The sequence below is a fragment of the Pleurodeles waltl genome, chromosome 2_2 (genome assembly GCF_031143425.1).
Source record: "Pleurodeles waltl isolate 20211129_DDA chromosome 2_2, aPleWal1.hap1.20221129, whole genome shotgun sequence".
Taxonomy (NCBI): domain Eukaryota; kingdom Metazoa; phylum Chordata; class Amphibia; order Caudata; family Salamandridae; genus Pleurodeles; species Pleurodeles waltl.
Window position 1 is genome coordinate 1,000,534,493 of NC_090439.1, and position 18,757 is coordinate 1,000,553,249.

Here is an 18,757-nt window from a genome sequence, read left to right on the forward strand (position 1 = left end):
ACATTAATGACTGTTTGATCCACCTTATGAGAATAGCACAACTACACCATGATATTCACAATAAGAGGTATTATTAGGTGTATGTATATACTTTTGTTTTTGACAAAACCCTTCTCTGTCCCCTAGGGCGACCTGACAGTGACGTAGCCAGTTTACTTGAAGTGTAAGTGACCAGTATATATATTTAATTTCCGTCACCTTCCTCTTTTTTTAATTGGAGAAGAATTGATATAAAATTTTCCTTTTGGTCCTGATGAAGCGTCACTTGATCCTGTGGGACCACACGACGCGAAACATGTCGACCCTAACCTGAGGGTACTATTAAAATTATAGTCCCCGTCAGTTTGTTGCTCTTTGAGAGTAATTGAGCATCAACACTCAGTTTATTACTTTCTTTTTGATTTTGATCTTGGTCTTCATCCCAGTATATTGATTAAAGTTATGAAATATTTTTTGGGATGAATAACCAATTTTATTCTTACATTTCATTCTCTCCGAGCGTATGCTGGTGCCTGAATATAGGCATATCTGTCTGATCAGGTTAAACTTACGAGCAACCATCAGAACAGTACGGCTGAGAGCCCCCCTTCTTAGGGGAGCCCGTCAGGCGTTGCAGCGCCGGCCTGGCGAGGAGCAATTCCCAATGATGATGCCAGTCATCCATTGTGATGCTTGAGGGCTCTTGCTCCTGACACCTCGGGTGCCCTAGGCTATTTGAGTACGTGCGGAACAGTGTACCTTTTTGTATATTACATTATTGGGAGACTGTACACTGGACCAGATAACATCCCGGTCCCTCCCTTCTTTGTTTCAGACAAAGTAAAACCACTTGCCAAGGCCTAAACTCCCATTTTATTATTCCTAAGTCATCCCCTATGTTAGGCTCAAGATAGCCCTATTGCCTGTGTATGTCAAAGGTAGGACATATATCTTTTATGTGTTACTTGTCCTAGTAGTGAAAAGCAGTCTATTTTGTTTTTCACTCCTGTGAGTGCTGCTCCTCTAATAGGTTTGCATTGGGAATTCCCTTATATATATCTATGTGGTGATTTCTGATCTGTGAAAATTAGCGTGGGCATGTGTAAAGAAATGGCTCCCTGTTGCAGTTACCCCCCACTTTTTGCCTGATACTGATGCTGACTTGACTGAGAAGTGTGCTGGGACCCTGCTAACCAGGCCCCAGCACCAGTGTTCTTTCACCTAAAATGTACCATTGTTTCCACAATTGGCACACCCTGGCATCCAGATAAGTCCCTTGTAACTGGTACCTCTGGTACCAAGGGCCCTGATGCCAGGGAAGGTCTCTAAGGGCTGTAGCATGTATTATGCCACCCTAGAGACCCCTCACTCAGCACAGGCACACTGCTTACAAGCCTGTGTGTGCTGGTGAGAACAAAATGAGTAAGTCGACATGGCACTCCCCTCAGGGTGCCATGCCAGCCTCTCACTGCCTATGCAGTATAGGTAAGACACCCCTCTAGCAGGCCTTACAGCCCTAAGGCAGGGTGCACTATACCATAGGTGAGGGTACCAGTGCATGAGCACTGTGCCCCTACAGTGTCTAAGCAAAACCTTAGACATTGTAAGTGCAGGGTAGCCATAAGAGTATATGGTCTGGGAGTTTGTCAAACACGAACTCCACAGCACCATAATGGCTACACTGAAAACTGGGAAGTTTGGTATCAAACTTCTCAGCACAATAAATGCACACTGATGCCAGTGTACATTTTATTGTAAAATACACCCCAGAGGGCACCTTAGAGGTGCCCCCTGAAACTTAACCGACTATCTGTGTAGGCTGACTAGTTTTAGCAGCCTGCCACAAACCGAGACATGTTGCTGGCCCCATGGGGAGAGTGCCTTTGTCACTCTGAGGCCAGTAACAAAGCCTGCACTGGGTGGAGATGCTAACACCTCCCCCAGGCAGGAATTGTCACACCTGGCGGTGAGCCTCAAAGGCTCACCTCCTTTGTGCCAACCCAGCAGGACACTCCAGCTAGTGGAGTTGCCCGCCCCCTCCGGCCAGGCCCCACTTTTGGCGGCAAGGCCGGAGAAAATAATGAGAAAAACAAGGAGGAGTCACGGGCCAGTCAGGACAGCCCCTAAGGTGTCCTGAGCTGAGGTGACTCTGACTTTTAGAAATCCTCCATCTTGCAGATGGAGGATTCCCCCAATAGGGTTAGGATTGTGACCCCCTCCCCTTGGGAGGAGGCACAAAGAGGGTGTACCCACCCTCAGGGCTAGTAGCCATTGGCTACTAACCCCCCAGACCTAAACACGCCCTTAAATTTAGTATTTAAGGGCTACCCTGAACCCTAGAAAATTAGATTCCTGCAACTACGAGAAGAAGGACTGCCTAGCTGAAAAACCCCTGCAGAGGAAGACCAGAAGACGACAACTGCCTTGGCTCCAGAAACTCACCGGCCTGTCTCCTGCCTTCCAAAGATCCTGCTCCAGCGACGCCTTCCGAAGGGACCAGCGACCTCGACATCCTCGGAGGACTGCCCCTGCTTCGAAAAGACAAGAAACTCCCGAGGACAGCGGACCTGCTCCAAGAAAAGCTGCAACTTTGTTTCCAGCAGCTTTAAAGAACCCTGCAAGCTCCCCGCAAGAAGCGTGAGACTTGCAACACTGCACCCGGCGACCCCGACTCGGCTGGTGGCGATCCAACACCTCAGGAGGGACCCCAGGACTACTCTGATACTGTGAGTACCAAAACCTGTCCCCCCTGAGCCCCCACAGCGCCGCCTGCAGAGGGAATCCCGAGGCTTCCCCTGACCGCGACTCTTTGAACCTAAAGTCCCGACGCCTGGGAGAGACCCTGCACCCGCAGCCCCCAGGACCTGAAGGACCGGACTTTCACTGGAGAAGTGACCCCCAGGAGTCCCTCTCCCTTGCCCAAGTGGAGGTTTCCCCGAGGAATCCCCCCCTTGCCTGCCTGCAGCGCTGAAGAGATCCCGAGATCTCTCATAGACTAACATTGCGAACCCGACGCTTGTTTCCTACACTGCACCCGGCCGCCCCCGCGCCGCTGAGGGTGAAATTTCTGTGTGGACTTGTGTCCCCCCCGGTGCCCTACAAAACCCCCCTGGTCTGCCCTCCGAAGACGCGGGTACTTACCTGCAAGCAGACCGGAACCGGGGCACCCCCTTCTCTCCATTCTAGCCTATGTGTTTTGGGCACCACTTTGAACTCTGCACCTGACCGGCCCTGAGCTGCTGGTGTGGTGACTTTGGGGTTGCTCTGAACCCCCAACGGTGGGCTACCTTGGACCAAGAACTGAACCCTGTAAGTGTCTTACTTACCTGGTAAAACTAACAAATACTTACCTCCCCTAGGAACTGTGAAAATTGCACTAAGTGTCCACTTTTAAAACAGCTATTTGTCAATAACTTGAAAAGTATACATGCAATTTTGATGATTTGAAGTTCCTAAAGTACTTACCTGCAATACCTTTCGAATGAGCTATTACATGTAGAATTTGAACCTGTGGTTCTTAAAATAAACTAAGAAAATATATTTTTCTATATAAAAACCTATTGGCTGGATTTGTCTCTGAGTGTGTGTACCTCATTTATTGTCTATGTGTATGTACAACAAATGCTTAACACTACTCCTTGGATAAGCCTACTGCTCGACCACACTACCACAAAATAGAGCATTAGTATTATCTATTTTTACCACTATTTTACCTCTAAGGGGAACCCTTGGACTCTGTGCATGCTATTCCTTACTTTGAAATAGCACATACAGAGCCAACTTCCTACAGCATGTTTGGTATGTTTGAAGTGGTAGTGAGAAATCCAGCTTACTGGTGTAAGTGGATTTTACATTCCTATTTTGTAAATGCCACTTTTAGAAAGTGGTAATTTCTCTGTGCTTATAGCTCTGGTACTTTGCAGCCTGACGCCAATCCATGTCAGGGGCAGAGTGACAACTCCACTTTGTGCATACTCTCCAGACAGCCATCCATCAGGGAGGATTAGGTGTGATAGGGTTACATCTGCATCCACCTACATACCGATGGTCTTCCTGGGCTGGGATAGAGGGATGGTCGTTCACACTTTACACTTGAATAGACTGTGTCCTGCCCTCACACAAATGGTTCATTTTCTCCCTACTGATATCTGGAGCCAAAGTATGGGAGAAGGGAAATTCTTAGAACTGGTCAGAGATGGCTGGAACCTTCTCCCATCTTCTAGAAGCTAGGCTCCTGGAGCACAAGTACAGGACCTCTCGCCCAATGATTTGTACAGCACTTGTGGAAAAGGGGGCTGACCCGCTGTTAGAAGGACTTCTGGACTGCACAAATTACTCATCTGGACTGCTCTTTTTAGGTTGCCTTGCTACCTGCTGTTGCTGGGTGGCATCAAGGACCCCCTGGACTGCAGTTCCGCCGTAAAAGTTGCGGAGAGCCGAGCCTGCACAGCTCAACACTGAGGAGAGGACGAAGCATTGGAGGCTGCAGAAATCAGTTTTCTCACCTCAGCAGTAGCCCGTGAGTGATCCTCGCTGACGCAGGAGCTTGTCAGGTACTGGGGAGGACCCCCAAAACAGAGATTGCTGCCCGCATTTCCCCGTGCTCAGCCCAACACAGGAGAGGGTTGAGCATCCCTAGAAGTGGGTTTTGGTAGCCCACAAATTCACAAGCAGCCGCCTCTTTAGTTTAGTGAGAGGGGAACCCAGCAAGGGCTCCCCACTGACACTCTCGGTGTGCCCACCTTGTGTGCAAGGGGCACACCTCACAGGTGCATTCCTAGATGGTCCGAACCAAGGGAACCACAGGGCATTGCTGCACTTGTGCCACAGAGACACGCTTGAGGGATCCCCCAACCCTCAGTCTTGAGAACTCACCTTAGTGGAGGTCAGGCTCTCTGAGCCACGGGGCAGTGGTTGCGGGTAGTCCACAAAGCACAAGGGCTTCCTAACGTATTTCATGTGGGGTCCATCACTCTAAAGGTGATTTACTTGTGTATTTTTTGTGTATACGTGTATAACCGGCCAGACACCCAGTGTGCATATCTGTGGTGACTAATGTATTCATGCTTAGGGGGATAATTGGTGATTCATGTGTTCTCCCTGTTCACATGACCTTCTTTATACTAGAAGGGTCATTGATGTACCTGTCTGTGCATAATTTACTGCACCCCACACCCTGACACTATCAGGTTCTGACATACTGATTTTAGCATAGTGTGTACAGTGTTTATGATCTTGCCCTGCATGGTTAGGACATGAGTTCCACTCCAGGAGTGGTCTTTCATGCACAGTATCTATGACCCATGAGTTTATACCTGAGAGCACATGTGTTTTCCCATGCCATTTCATTCCCTAATACATGTCATCTGATCTGAGTTCCTCAGGAAAGGTGACCCAAGAGTAGAATGTTTCTGCCTGGTAAGCTTCATTAGCTTCAACTATGAATGTAACATCCCCACCCTCACCTATTAAGCCATGTGCTACTAGATGTAACTTTAATGCTTGTCTCGCATTCTCAGGAATGTCTATGGCGTTAGCCACATTGTAAAATATGTGAAGAGATGGAAGACCAAGTGGAGAGTAAAGTCCTTTTATGAGTTTGAGCTCAAACATCCAACAGCCTAATTAGGTGGTCCCTGTTCAGCTGAGGAGGATCTTCCTCAAGACCACGGATGTCTCCATTTAATGGTACTTAGGGTACCTGTAGTATGTGAGACTGTGATAATCAGGGTATCCATAAATGAGTGCCTAAACACCATTGCTGGTGGCGCCTTGTCCTAGTTGGACTCCTGCTCCAGGCATGATTGCTGGTTGAAGGATGACAATACTTATGTTTGTAGGCGACTATGCCAATCCCACAACAAAATGCAACTCTCATCCCAACCCTTCCGGCTCACAAGCAGTACCTCACCAAGAACCCAAAACAGTCAAAGGTGATTTGTGGCAGCCTTTACGCATGGACTCAAAAGTGTGACATCTCAGGGATCGTTGTGGTTAAACAGAGATTACCCCTTTCTCACATTAACAACATGTCTCAATCACACACAGGCAATGAAGGAGATGAAGTAAAGTTTCAATAGGTTTTATTTTAGGAAGACTACAATCTGTAATAAGTTGCATGGTCTTCAATGATTAGGATAATGAACAGTGCGAGAAACAGAATGGTAAAGACAAGAGTCATTAATACAAAGAACCCCACCATCTTGCAATATCATGAAATAACACGAGGTATGTGGGTACCCTAACTTCTAGGTAGGCCTAACCTCTAACCTAGAAGATATCTAGGTATGTTAAGCCTCAATTTGCCAATGCCATGCCCATGAGACAAGCCCCCAACCCTTGTTACCTTGGAATGGGGTCTCTAGCTCAGATTCCGCAGGCACACAAAGACTGGGTCAGTGTCAAGGCCACATGCCACATCGATTGCAGCGATGGCAACTGGTCGGAATCCCTCTGACTATCTGCTAAAGTGAGGAGTATTCATACGGATCTACTTGGACCCCTGACATAGGGTGACAATCAGGAGGTTCCTATTTCCTTGCGGGGGTCTTGGCAATGTTTTCTGTCTTCTGCCTGGATCGCAGGGACCATTTGTGGGGTGGTTCTCCTTCTGCAGGTGGTGGGGTGCTGGTGGCCTGTCGTTCCTGTGGTGGGGCCTCCTGTCCACTAGCGCCGGCGGAGGTGGAGGGCTGTTCCTCGATTTGGCTAGTGTCAGGGGCCCTTTGTTGTGCCACTGCCTCCCTCATGGTCTTGCTTATGTCAGCCAGCACCGCTGCTATTGTGACCAGGATGGTGTGGATGTTGGTGAGGTCCTCCCTGATCCCCATGTATTGTCCCTCCTGCAGCAGCTGGGTCTCCTGAAACTTGGCCAGTACAGTGCCCATGGTCTCCTGGGAATGGTGGTATGCTCTCATGATGTTTGATAGTGCCTCGTGGAGGACCTGCGCTGCTGGAGGAAGAAGACGGCAGAGGCCCAGCTGGGGCTAGCCTCCCAACTTGGAAGGGGTGCCCATCGCACCATGACCCCCCTGATGTTCTGCATCTTGACGGTGGCCTATCCAGAGTTCAATGGGCGCTTGAGGCCATCACAGCAGCCACAAGGGGGTGAGTACAGTGTCATAAAGCTGACTCTGTGCACCTTACGAAGTGTCTGGGTGGGGGATGTGGGCTGTGGGTTCCCCTAGGCCAGGGCGAACATGGCAGGGTAGGTACCTTGTTGGGCAGGCTCTGAGGCACTCCAACCCCAATATCTTTAGTGGGCATCTACAACTGGGCAGGCTTCTGTGGGTTCCAGGTGTGCAGCAAATGGTGTTAGGCATTGTACCCCATGGCCTGGTGAATTTCCTACTGACTGCTAGTGCATGGCCTAGTGCATAGGGCTTCTCCCTGTGTGTTGTGTCCGCCAACGGTAGTGGTGTTGCTGGCATTGACCATGTGTCTTCTCTGTCTCCCCCCCCCTTCTTGTTTAGTCACCCTGTCCTTGTGTGCATTAGCATCATCTGGCGGAGGAGCAGAGGCACCGGCGAAGGAGGGAGCTGCATCCCACATGGCCTTGGAGGGTGAATCCACGGAGGGTGAAGGCACCAGTGGGACGGTGGCGAGGAGAGCTCCATGATGGGGAGAGGAGGGGATACCATCGACAGCGACTCCTCCTGTGATGGAGGCTCCATGGCGGTGGCGGACACCTCTGTGCCCAGCCCAACAACAGGTACAGCCGCCACCCCCCCTACCAGCACCGCCCTCCCAGCAGCCCCTCAGTGTGTTTCCCATGCCCGCTCACCCAGGAGGGTGGGCATCTCCTTCACCCTAGGCACCTCAGGCCCTGCCCCAGTCAGCCCTGCTGCCCTCAGGGAGAAGGCTATTTACCGCTTGAGATCCCTCACTGTTGGGCAGTCAACCATTCTGAATAACATCCAGGGTGTCGAGAGGCATTTGCAGCAAACAAATGCATACCTAGGTCATTCATTCTGGCGTGGGGGCCCAACAGAGAGCATTTCAGGCTCTGGCCTCAGCACAGATGGCAGGCATTGTCCCTGTGTCCAGGCTCCCCCCTCCAGCTTCCACTACCCAGACGCAATCCCCTCTACCTCAGCCTATCCCAAGCACACCATCAGACCAGCATGCACACATCAACACACAAAAGTGGCTCTGGAAAACATAAGCACCACACATCCCACAGGCACTCACACAAGCACCATACCCATGCACACATACCAACATCCACTTCCTCCACTGTGTCCCCCTCCTCCATGTCCTCCACCTCCGTCCCAGTCTCGTCTCCACTCACACCTGCATGCACTACATCATCAGCCACTGCCTCCATCACCAGCATGCCCATCACTACACACCGCTCACTTGCAATCACCACCCCCACACCCACTACCATTCACACGTCCCCTGTGTCCTCTCCCAGTGTGTCTGTGAGCCCTCCTCCCAAAGTACACAAACGCAGGCACACACCCGCTCAACAGCCATCCACCTCACAACAGCCTCCAGCCCATTCACCTTCACCCAAACTCAGCAGACGTACACCTCCTACAACCACTACCTCTTCCTCCACTCCCACACCCCCTCCATCTTCCCGTCCCAATGTGTCTAAAAAACTTTTCCTAGCTAAAATTAACCTCTTCCCTACACCTCCCCCGTCATTCCCCTAGGGCCAGGATGTTTCGATCCCAGCACAGCACCTCAGGCACCAAATCTACATCCGCTGTGGTCCCTGCTGGTCCAGTACGATCTAAGGGGGCACCCATCAGAGCTGCCAGTGTGCCACCGACAGAAAAAAAGGACCACCCTATTCCACCACCTGCAAAGGTCAAAAAGGGTCTGGCTTCCAACAGGGGACAGTCACACCACCCACCCAACAAGTCCTCACCCAAACACCGAGTGGACAGTGCCAAGGTCCCTGCAAGGAGAAGGGCCACAAGCAAAGAGGCACGTCACCTCCGGGCACAATGTCTCCTGGTGATGGTCTGATGACCACCATATCATCAGGGATGGCAGCCAAATGCACCACAGTCACCACCGCCGCTCTGACCGCCACCTGCACCGCCACCTGCACTGCCACCTGCACCGCCGCTGCCACAATGTCAGTCTGCAGCATCTTCCCCAAGGATCAGCCATCCGAGGCTGCCGGAGACCGGATGGTGTCTCCATCCACCACAACAGTCACTTGCACCACAGCCAGCACTGTCAGCATCTCTGCCGCAGACACTGCCACCTGCATAACCATCAGCACTGCCACGTGCACAGCCGATGCCACTCTGTCGGATGTCAGCCCCATCCCCAGTGTGCAGCCGTCAGAGTCTGCAGGTGACATCCTGGACCATGGACACGTCACTTGAGACACCACCCCCAGCACTGACATGAACCAGCAATTGGCAGCCTAAGTCGCCCCAGGATGGCGTGTGGCTCTGCCTCCATGGAGTATCATGCTACCTGTTCCAGGTACATCGCATGGCTAAGACACCCAGGTGAGAGGATGTCGACTGCCACATCCCAGGTGCAACATCACTGGGCACAAAGCCCCCTCCAGAACCAGTGGAGAAATGCATCCACTCACCCAGTCCTTGGCTGGAATAAGCACTCTGGGCACAAAGCTCCATCCAGAACCAGTTGAGAAATGCATCCACTCTCACTTTCCTTAGCAGCATGAAGCACTCTGGGCGCAAAGCCCCCTCCAGAACCAGTGGAGAAATGCATCCACTCTCCCTTTCCTTGGCAGGATGAAGCACTCTGGGAACAAAGCCACTCCAGAACCTGTGGCGATATGCATCCACTCTCACTTTCCTTGGCAGGATGAAGCACTCTGGGCACAAAGCCCCCCCCAGAACCAGTGGAGCAATACATCCACTTACCCAGTCCTTGGCAGGATGAAGCACTCTGGGCACCAAGCCCCCTCCAGAGCATGTGGGCAAACCACCTACTTCAGAGACTGTGGCTTTGTACTCCCCAGGACCAAGCAGTGGGCAATGAACCCACTTGAGAGACTTGAGAGACTGTGGCTTTGCACTCCCCAGGACCAAGCAGTGGGCATGGAGCCCCCTGGAGGAGCAGTGGCGTCGGACCATCATCCGGCTGAGGTGCCCTCCCTCCTATCCCGCTGAGGTGGCTGTTTTTTTCCGACCTGATGTCCCTGCAATGTTCTCTCCGTTTTGAGGCAGGTGTCATGTGTGGGCTTCGCCCATGCTTTTTGGGACCGCCGTGCTTGTGATGGCATTGGTAACGCCCTGGAAAAGCTGGTGGATTGGTGCCTTGTAATAGTGTGGGTGGTACATTGTCTTCCGCCTGTCTGTTGGGCGTTACCGCCACTGTGTTTGTTGCTACCGCCATGGTGGTCGGAGTGTTAAGGTGGCTGGCTGTGTTGGCGGTTTCTGCCATGGTCGGGATCCCATTTTTTTAATCCCCGGCCTGTTGGTGGTATTACCGCCACTTTAACACCGACCGCCAGGGTTGTATTGAGGGCCCAAGTCTTTCACGATAGGACACAGCTGCCTTGAGAAAGCTGCTCATTCTGAGAGGGACGGCTTTTCTAGGCAATAATTGTAAGAACCTAAAAGCAACTTTACATTGTTTAAAATTATGAAGTTTTAAAAGAGGAAATAAACAACACACATGAAGTGCAAAAAAGAATAAGGTGCAGGGAGCACTGATAGGAGACATTGCCACAAACATATTTCTTGCCATTTAAACTGCCAAAGTGACTCCACGGGAAACACAACATGTTACATATATTACCTGTCCTAAATTTTAACAGATTAACTGTTTCCCAGTTGTTGGTCACGAAAGATAAATTTGATTCAAAACCATCAACAGATTTAAAAAAAGTAATAGTTCAGCGCAAGTGGTTTTACTCAGTACTAAACATTCTCTTTCCAAACATTGTTTATCAAGAAACAACCATTTTACCGTGGTTTTGTCTGCCCTGTGTTAGGATGCTGGATTATCGAACAAGCTAATTTTATCCAAGGCAGCAAGAGTGCATTTTACATAAGCGAAGCACGGAATATCCACGCCCCGTGCACAGCAAGTACAATTCAAAATAATGTTATGGGTGAAGGAGGCACTGTGATGATTCCAAACTGTGAGCCACAACAAGAAGGGCCCCAATTTAATAAAATCCTCAAGGTACGTAAAGCCATCTCTTCATGACAAATAAAGTGAGGCTTTGAATGAGGAAGGGAGAGAAGTTGCCTACAAAAAACGACTCTCTTCAGCTTGAATCAAGCTACAATAACTGTAGCCGCACATACTACACCCATAACAGGCAACAGGCACACACTGCTTAGAATAAACATCAAGGAGGTGCAAAATAGGCTTGCCTCCTACAGATTTACAAATGTTAAAAATCGAGCAAATGGCTTGCTTAAATGTAGAATTTCTAAATCAGGTGTTCTTCACCCATGAACAGTTAGAGTCAAAGACAAGACCAAGGTAGGGATATTTAAAAACACTCTCCATGCAATTCTCTTTTACCCATAATGTGTGCATTGAGCAACATTTAACACCATGATCTGAGATTTGGCTTAGCTAGTAAACAGATCAAGAAATCTGTAAAGTCATGCACCAAACTCCTCAACGCTTTTGGAGTGCATGCCATGAATACGGCATTATTAGCTTATAGCAGTAGGGGTATAGGAACAGAGTTAATAGGCGGCACTTCAGGAGTAACAGGGCATAAGTGATTATGAAGTTTGTTAGTATATAATATAAATAAGAGAGGAGCTAATACACATCTTTGCCTGACACCACATTTCAAACTAAAAGGGTCAGATAATTCACTGTTAGGACCAAATCTAACCTTGGCACTTAAATCATAATGTAAACAAGCCAGGAAGTGCACAATTACAGCATCTACACACGCCTCCAGGTTTACCTTATCAAAGGCAAAAGATAAGACCATGAAGGCAAGATATAATGGTGTCTTCTCGGCAACAGTGTACATTTTGATCAGCAAATTCAGATTTAAACATTGTTCCATGGTGCCTAAGTTTTGCCGAAAACCATGTTGCCAGGGAGATAAAATACCCTTATCATCACACCATTCTCTCAACTTATTAAACAACACTCCGCCCAAAACTTTGACTGTAGAGTTGATCAGGGATATTGGTCTGTAGCAATTCGGGTCAGTCCAGTTTCCTTTTTAAAAATAGGAACTATGATGGAACAGGACCAGGAAGGTGGGAGGATTGTTAAAAACATTAGCCAACAATGGTGGCAACAAATCAACTCTGCACTTAGATAAGTCAATAGGTACTCCATCTGGCCTAGGGCTTTACCAGAGGAGCTGCAGCTGAGGGTGCAGCCAACTCCTCCAGTGAAAAAATGAGTTAAGCACCACATTGAGTGCCTTCTTGCAAAGATAGGTCAGAGTGGACATAGTCATCAGAAAGGTTACAATAAATTGTGTAAAAGTGAGCCACCCATTGATCCCAGCAATGTGACTGCTCAATATGGATGTAGATTTCTCTTGTGTTTTCAAGTCTCTAACCACTTGCCAACATTTCTGGGGATTTTTAAGGGATGCAGCACAGCTTAAACAGTCCCAATTGGCTAGTTGGGTTTCCCACTTTCTGACTCTCAGTAGCTCTTTATATATAAAGCTGGTGTCGTCAATTGCTTCTGGGTTTCTAGGTTTCTTGGTTTGGTTGTCAAGGCAAGTCACAATTCCCTGTTTGCTTGGGAGCAAGTTTTATCAAACCATTGCACAAGAGTCTGCACTAGCCTAAAAAATGGTGTGAGCAACTGATCTTTAATTAAACTGCACAAGGCCCTGAATTTAACACATATATTTCCCTGAGGAGTCTCCACCAAACAATTCAAAACAATACCCAGGTTATCCCTAACAATTTCCCCTAAAAATGTAGCAAGATCTGGCAGGCACCAAGTGAGTCTGAGGCCATTGTGCCCGGGAGATGGTTGCACCGCTACTTCTTTTGACCCCTCAATAATATCTATTGGTAAAAATAAAGTTGTGATCAAAGGATTATGATCACTAAATGCTGATTGTATTATCTCTCTATTGTGAAGTATTGTGAAAAACCTCAGGTTGAGAAATATGATTGGTGGATTCACAGCCCCGTCCCTCATAAGTGTGTACTCTGTGTGTGGTGTCATAGATTGACTTGTGCATGTTAACAAGGTCATAATCCAAAATATAGTGACTTCCCCTTACCTTCCCAAATTACAAGAAATCACAACTGCTGCTTCATTGACCCAATACTTGCCTCTAAAGTCTCGGACTGGATGCCCAAGTTTGGCGTTAAAGTCACTGAAGATCATAATATGCAGCCCAAGGCAGCTGTTTTACAACTGGACATGAGAGTGCCTATAATGGAAAATAAAATCCTCAACTTCATATTCATAGTTGTAGATAAATCATGTTATAGAAATTATTTGTATAAAATTTAAAGCGCTGAGAGCTAATAACTTCAAGCAGTTGAGCCTCTGGGCAGCTAAGACTCATTTGAGCTACTTTGACTTTAACACCCAGTTTAATCTATATTAGTAACCCTCCCTTGGGTTGCCCTGAGGTTGATAGGGTAGCGGGAATGGAGTAACAAGAAGAGCCGTTAAGGGGTACCTGTGATATAACCCAGGTTTCCTGCAACATAATAAAGTCATAAAGCACTATCAGGAAAAGCCATTAACTGTTGCTCCGTTTGCTGTTAACCCACAGCAATATTCCATGGCAGGAAGGAAAACTCGTTAAAGGAATGCCTAGAGTTCTTATGTGGTACAGATCTCTGGGCTGATAAAGGGGCCACTGCTGTCTTAGAGCACTGAAGATCTGTAAGATAGGTGTCAGAGGCAATGACCCTTGAGGCATGAATGCAAGTGTCCTTCCTAACCACCATTACCTCGTTATGATGCATGTTACTCTTACAGCTTATGAATACAAGATCGGTCATACCCCTCCAGTCCCTCAATGGCTGCAAATTTGTTACTGATAGCGACCCCCGGCAGGCCTGGGATACAGTTGAGGGAACATGGCTTCTACTAGGAGCGGCACACAAAACTAATCTGTTAGAAATGGGGTCTTTGGTTGACAGTCAGGTTACCCCCTGTTCAAGCAAGGACCCTCACTCTAGTCAGGGTAAAAGAGAATCACCCTCAGCTAACCCCTGCTTACCCCCTTGGTAGCTTGGCAGAGCAGTAGGCTTAACTGCAGAGCACTAGGTGTAAAGTATTTGTACCAATACACACAGTAACTTCATGTAAACACTACAAAATGACACAACACCGGTTTAGGAAAATAGGACATATTTATCTAAACAAAACAAGACCAAAACGACAAAAATCCGACATACACAAGTCAAGTTATGAATTTTTTTAGATTTAAACTCAAAAATAGCGCTTAGAAACAAAAATGCTTCGATGAGATGTTAACACGGCGTCGTGACGGAGTCGTTCCCAACAAGCCGACACCAGCGGCGCCGGACACGGAGTCGTGTAGACCCCCAAGTACAGTACCTTTGGTGAAGGGTGAAAACAAGCCGATGCGCGAAGTCGGGAATCGCGGCGTCTGTGCGAAACGTTGAATCCGTGCACTTCGAGCGGCGTCGGTCACGACGTGGTGCGGCGACTTCCATGGAGTCGCGGACTTCAGCGGGGCTGCTGCGGCGTCGGGCCTGCGAAGAGCGTCGCGTTCCAGCGAAGGTCACGGCGTCAGGTGCAGGTGGCGTTACCGGATTCAGCAGCGGCGTCGGTCCGAAGTCGTCCGAAGTCGATTTCTTTGGATTCCATCAGCTTTCCTTTCAAGGGCCAACGGACTGGATAGGGCACTACTTGTCAGAGCAGGAGTCTCTCCAGAGACTCCAGGTGCTGGCAGAGAGAAGTCTTTGCTGTCCCTGAGACTTCAAACAACAGGAGGCAAGCTCTAACTCAAGCCCTCGGAGATTTCTTCACAAGATGGAAGGCACACAAAGTGCAGTCTTTGCCCTCTTACTCTGGCAGAAGCAGCACTGTAGGAAAGCTCCACAAAGCACAGTCACGGGCAGGGCAGCACTTCTTCCTCAGCTATCAGCTCTTCTCCAGGCAGAGGTTCCTCTTGGTTCCAGAAGTGTTTCTAAAGTCTGTAGATTTGGGTGCCCTTCTTATACCCATTTTAGTCTTTGAAGTCACCTTTCTTCAAAGGGGACTCACACCTACTTGTGAAATCCTGCCTTGTCCAGGCAAGGGATCAGACACACAGCAGGGGGTTGGAGCCGGCATTGTCAGAGGCAGGCACAGTCCTTTCTGATGAGAGTGACCACTCCACCCCTCCCTCCTAGCAGAGATGGCTAATCAGGAAATGCAGGTTACACCCCAGCCCCCTTTGTGTCACTGTCTAGTGCGAGGTGAAAAACAACCCAACTGTCAAACTGACCCAGACAGGGAATCCACAAACAAGACAGAGTCACAGAATGGTTTAAGCAAGAAAATGCTCACTTTCTAAAAGTGGCATTTTCAAACGCACAATCTTAAAATCAACTTTACTAAAAGATGTATTTTTTAATTGTGAGTTCAAGGACCCCAAACTCCATCTACTCTCTAGGGGAATCTACACTTTAATCATATTTAAAGGTAGCCCCCATATTATCCTATGAGAGAGACAGGCCTTGCAACAGTGAAAAACGAAATTAGCAGTATTTCACTGTCAGGACATATAAACCACATTACTATATGTCCTACCTTATCCATACACTGCATATGGGGCTACATAGGGCCTACCTTAGGGGTGCCTTACATGTAAGAAAAGGGAAGGTTTAGGCCTGGCAAGTGGGTACACTTGCCAAGTCGAATTTACAGTGTAAAAATACACTTACAGACACTGCAGTGGCAGGTCTGAGACATGATTACAGGGTTACTTGTGTGGGTGGCACAGCCAGTGCTGCAGGTCCACTAGTAACATTTGATTTACAGGCCCTGGCACCTCTAGTGCACCTTACTAGGGACTTACTAGTAAATCGAATAGGCCAATCATGGATAAACCAATTACATACAATTTACACGGAGAGCATATGCACTTTAGCACTGGTTAGCAGTGGGAAAGTGCTCAGAGTTCAAAAGCCAACAGCGACAGGTCAGAAAAAAATAGGAGGCAGGAGGCAAAAAGATTCAGGATGACCCTGCAAAAGCAAAAGTCCAACACGACCCCCTACCAGCCTAAAGCCAGGGGAGAACAATCAATACCTTGATGTACTTCCCTGATTGGGGCGATAGAACAAGGACCCAGGCCCACAACAGCAGGGGCATGTTCCAGTTCTACGCCTTCCTGACTCCAATTGGATCCCTCTGTCCATACTCTCAGGGCCCACTAAGCTAACCCATGGGGAACCCTTCTCCACATCTGCAAACACCATCTGTGCAGTGCCTAACTTTACTTTGCTCACAGATGTATTGCAATGGGCAGATAGTACCACCAGGGCCAACACAGTGGTGTTGCCCACTCCACCCCTGGGGTGTGACTTTCGTTCCCCCCCCAGGGGCAGTTCTGTCCACCAGGACCACAAGCCACAGTGACCCCTGACAACTCTCAGGGATGAGAGCCTGACCTCAGGCCTCTCCAACCACTGTGACTGTGGAGAGTGGGGGGCGGTAGCCCCAGATGCCTGACACCCTTTGACCACTCTACCTTCCACCAGGTCAGGGAAGATAACCTGACCCTGGTCCTCCCCTCTGGGGCTCTGTACCCTCCCTCCAGGAGTGGCACCCCCAGAGTAAAAAATTGTCAGGGTGCTTGTAGAAGCAGTCCTGCACAATTCTTCCACCAGTGCAGGGATGTTAACCTGCAACTGATCCTCCAACCTGGGGTCTGTACCTTCAGGATGGACCAGGGGTGAGGCTTCCCTCCCCCTGCCCTCTCTTCTGGGGTCCTGAACCACCCAACTAGGAGTGGCCCCCCCAGAAGACAACATGGTAGGGGCACTGTTAGCAGTAGCCCCTTCCTCCAGGTCAGGGGGAACACCCTGAACCTGGCCTTCCAATCCAGGGTCTGTACCCTTAGATTGCTCTGGGGTCAGGGGTGAATCTTTCTCTCCCCTTCCCCTACTCTCAGGGTTCTGCACCCACCCCTCAGGGAGAGTACCCCTTGAAATAACACCAGGGGGGGGTGATTGGGCAAACCGGCCCCCCTTCAGGTCAGGGTTTATCCCCTGCACCTGATCCTCCAGACCAGGGTCTGTACCCACAGACTGGACCACTGCCTGGCAACCCAGGAATTCCTGGGGGGCATACCTACCCCCCACCAGGTCAGAGTTTACCCTCTGAACCTGGTCATCCAACCCAGGGTCACCACCCTGCGGTTGAACCACTGCCTGGCACACCAGGACTTCCTTGGGAGCACACGTACCCCCAACCAGGTCAGAGTTTACCCCCTGAACCTGATCATTCAACCCAGAGTCACCACCCTGCGGTTGAACCATTGCCTGGCACACCAGGACTTCTAGGGGGGCACACTTACCCCCCTCAAGGGACACACTGTCCTGAAGGGCCACACAAGAGTCTGGCTGGCGCAGGTCTCCTGACCTCTGCCCATCTGACAGAGTCTGGATTCCCCCCAACCCAGAAATGGTCTCACCAAGGTCATTCATGGGGGGCTCTGCTCTCAGAGCTGACCCCTGACCCCTGACCCTCCAGGTTCTCCACTGGGGTCCGCAACCCCCTCTCAACCCTCTGTCTGGACTTCTGCACCCCTTCACTAGGAGTGGTACTGCCAGACACCTGAACAGGTGGGACGCTGGCTACAGCGCCCCCCCCCCAGGTTTTCCTGACACTGTGGGGTCTCCCTCAACAGATGGCCCTATGGTACAGGCTAGGCTCCCCTCCTGGTGTTCCCTCATGGAACCCTCCAGGACCTGGGACCGGATCTTGGGAACCTTGGGCCTCAACCCATCCCCATTCCCTCTCCTCTGAAACTGGACATGGGGTCCCTCACCCATCCCACTACACTGGGACCTACCTGGGACACTACAATCCTTCCCTACCTCACCTGGTTGGGAACTACCTAGACTACTCCTCTCAGGAGCACCCCCAAATGCCTCTTCAGACTCTCTGGTACTCACCCAGAAGTCTGCCTCCATTGTAAGCTCCCTGGGGTCAGAGAACTCACACTCCACCTGGTGTTGGCATAGCTCTGGAAAATAAGGACTAGACATATGCTCTCCAGCAATTACATCACTCAGCCCCTCACATGAATTAACCAAAGTACCCTTCACCCAACCATCCAGTGACTCTGCTTTGAAAAAGCACCCCACATCACCCTCCTGAGACTGGTGAGACAGTACCTGACTGTCCATGACACTCATTCCACACTCTTCTGGGATGTCTTCACACTCCATAACCAGGACTTCTACCTGGGGGGAACCCCTCTCCCTGTCACTCTCACCTAGAGTCAGTAGAGTGTCCCTCCCACCAATAGGAATGTGACTCCCCATGCCAGTTCCCCAATCCACCTCAGGGACCTTGTGCATCACTGGAGCTACCTCATACCCCTTAACCTCCTGGTGTGTGTTAACTCCCTCCTTAAAGTAGGGCACCACATCTCTGGGCATGTGCACTTCTTCAGCAGCACTGGATATACAATTATTGCTGCCACCATTCCAGCTGGACTCAGCCCTCATGACTTCCAGCTCTTTCAATTTAAGCTCGTAAGCATAAATCATCCTTTTTATCTCTAAGTCCCTTTGCCACTTGTCATACTCCCTTTGCATCCTCAACTTTTCTGCCTCCAACCGGTGAGCCCTTTCTGCCTGTCTGTCCTGCACATCTTTAGGAGTCAAACCCTTAGAGGACCTAC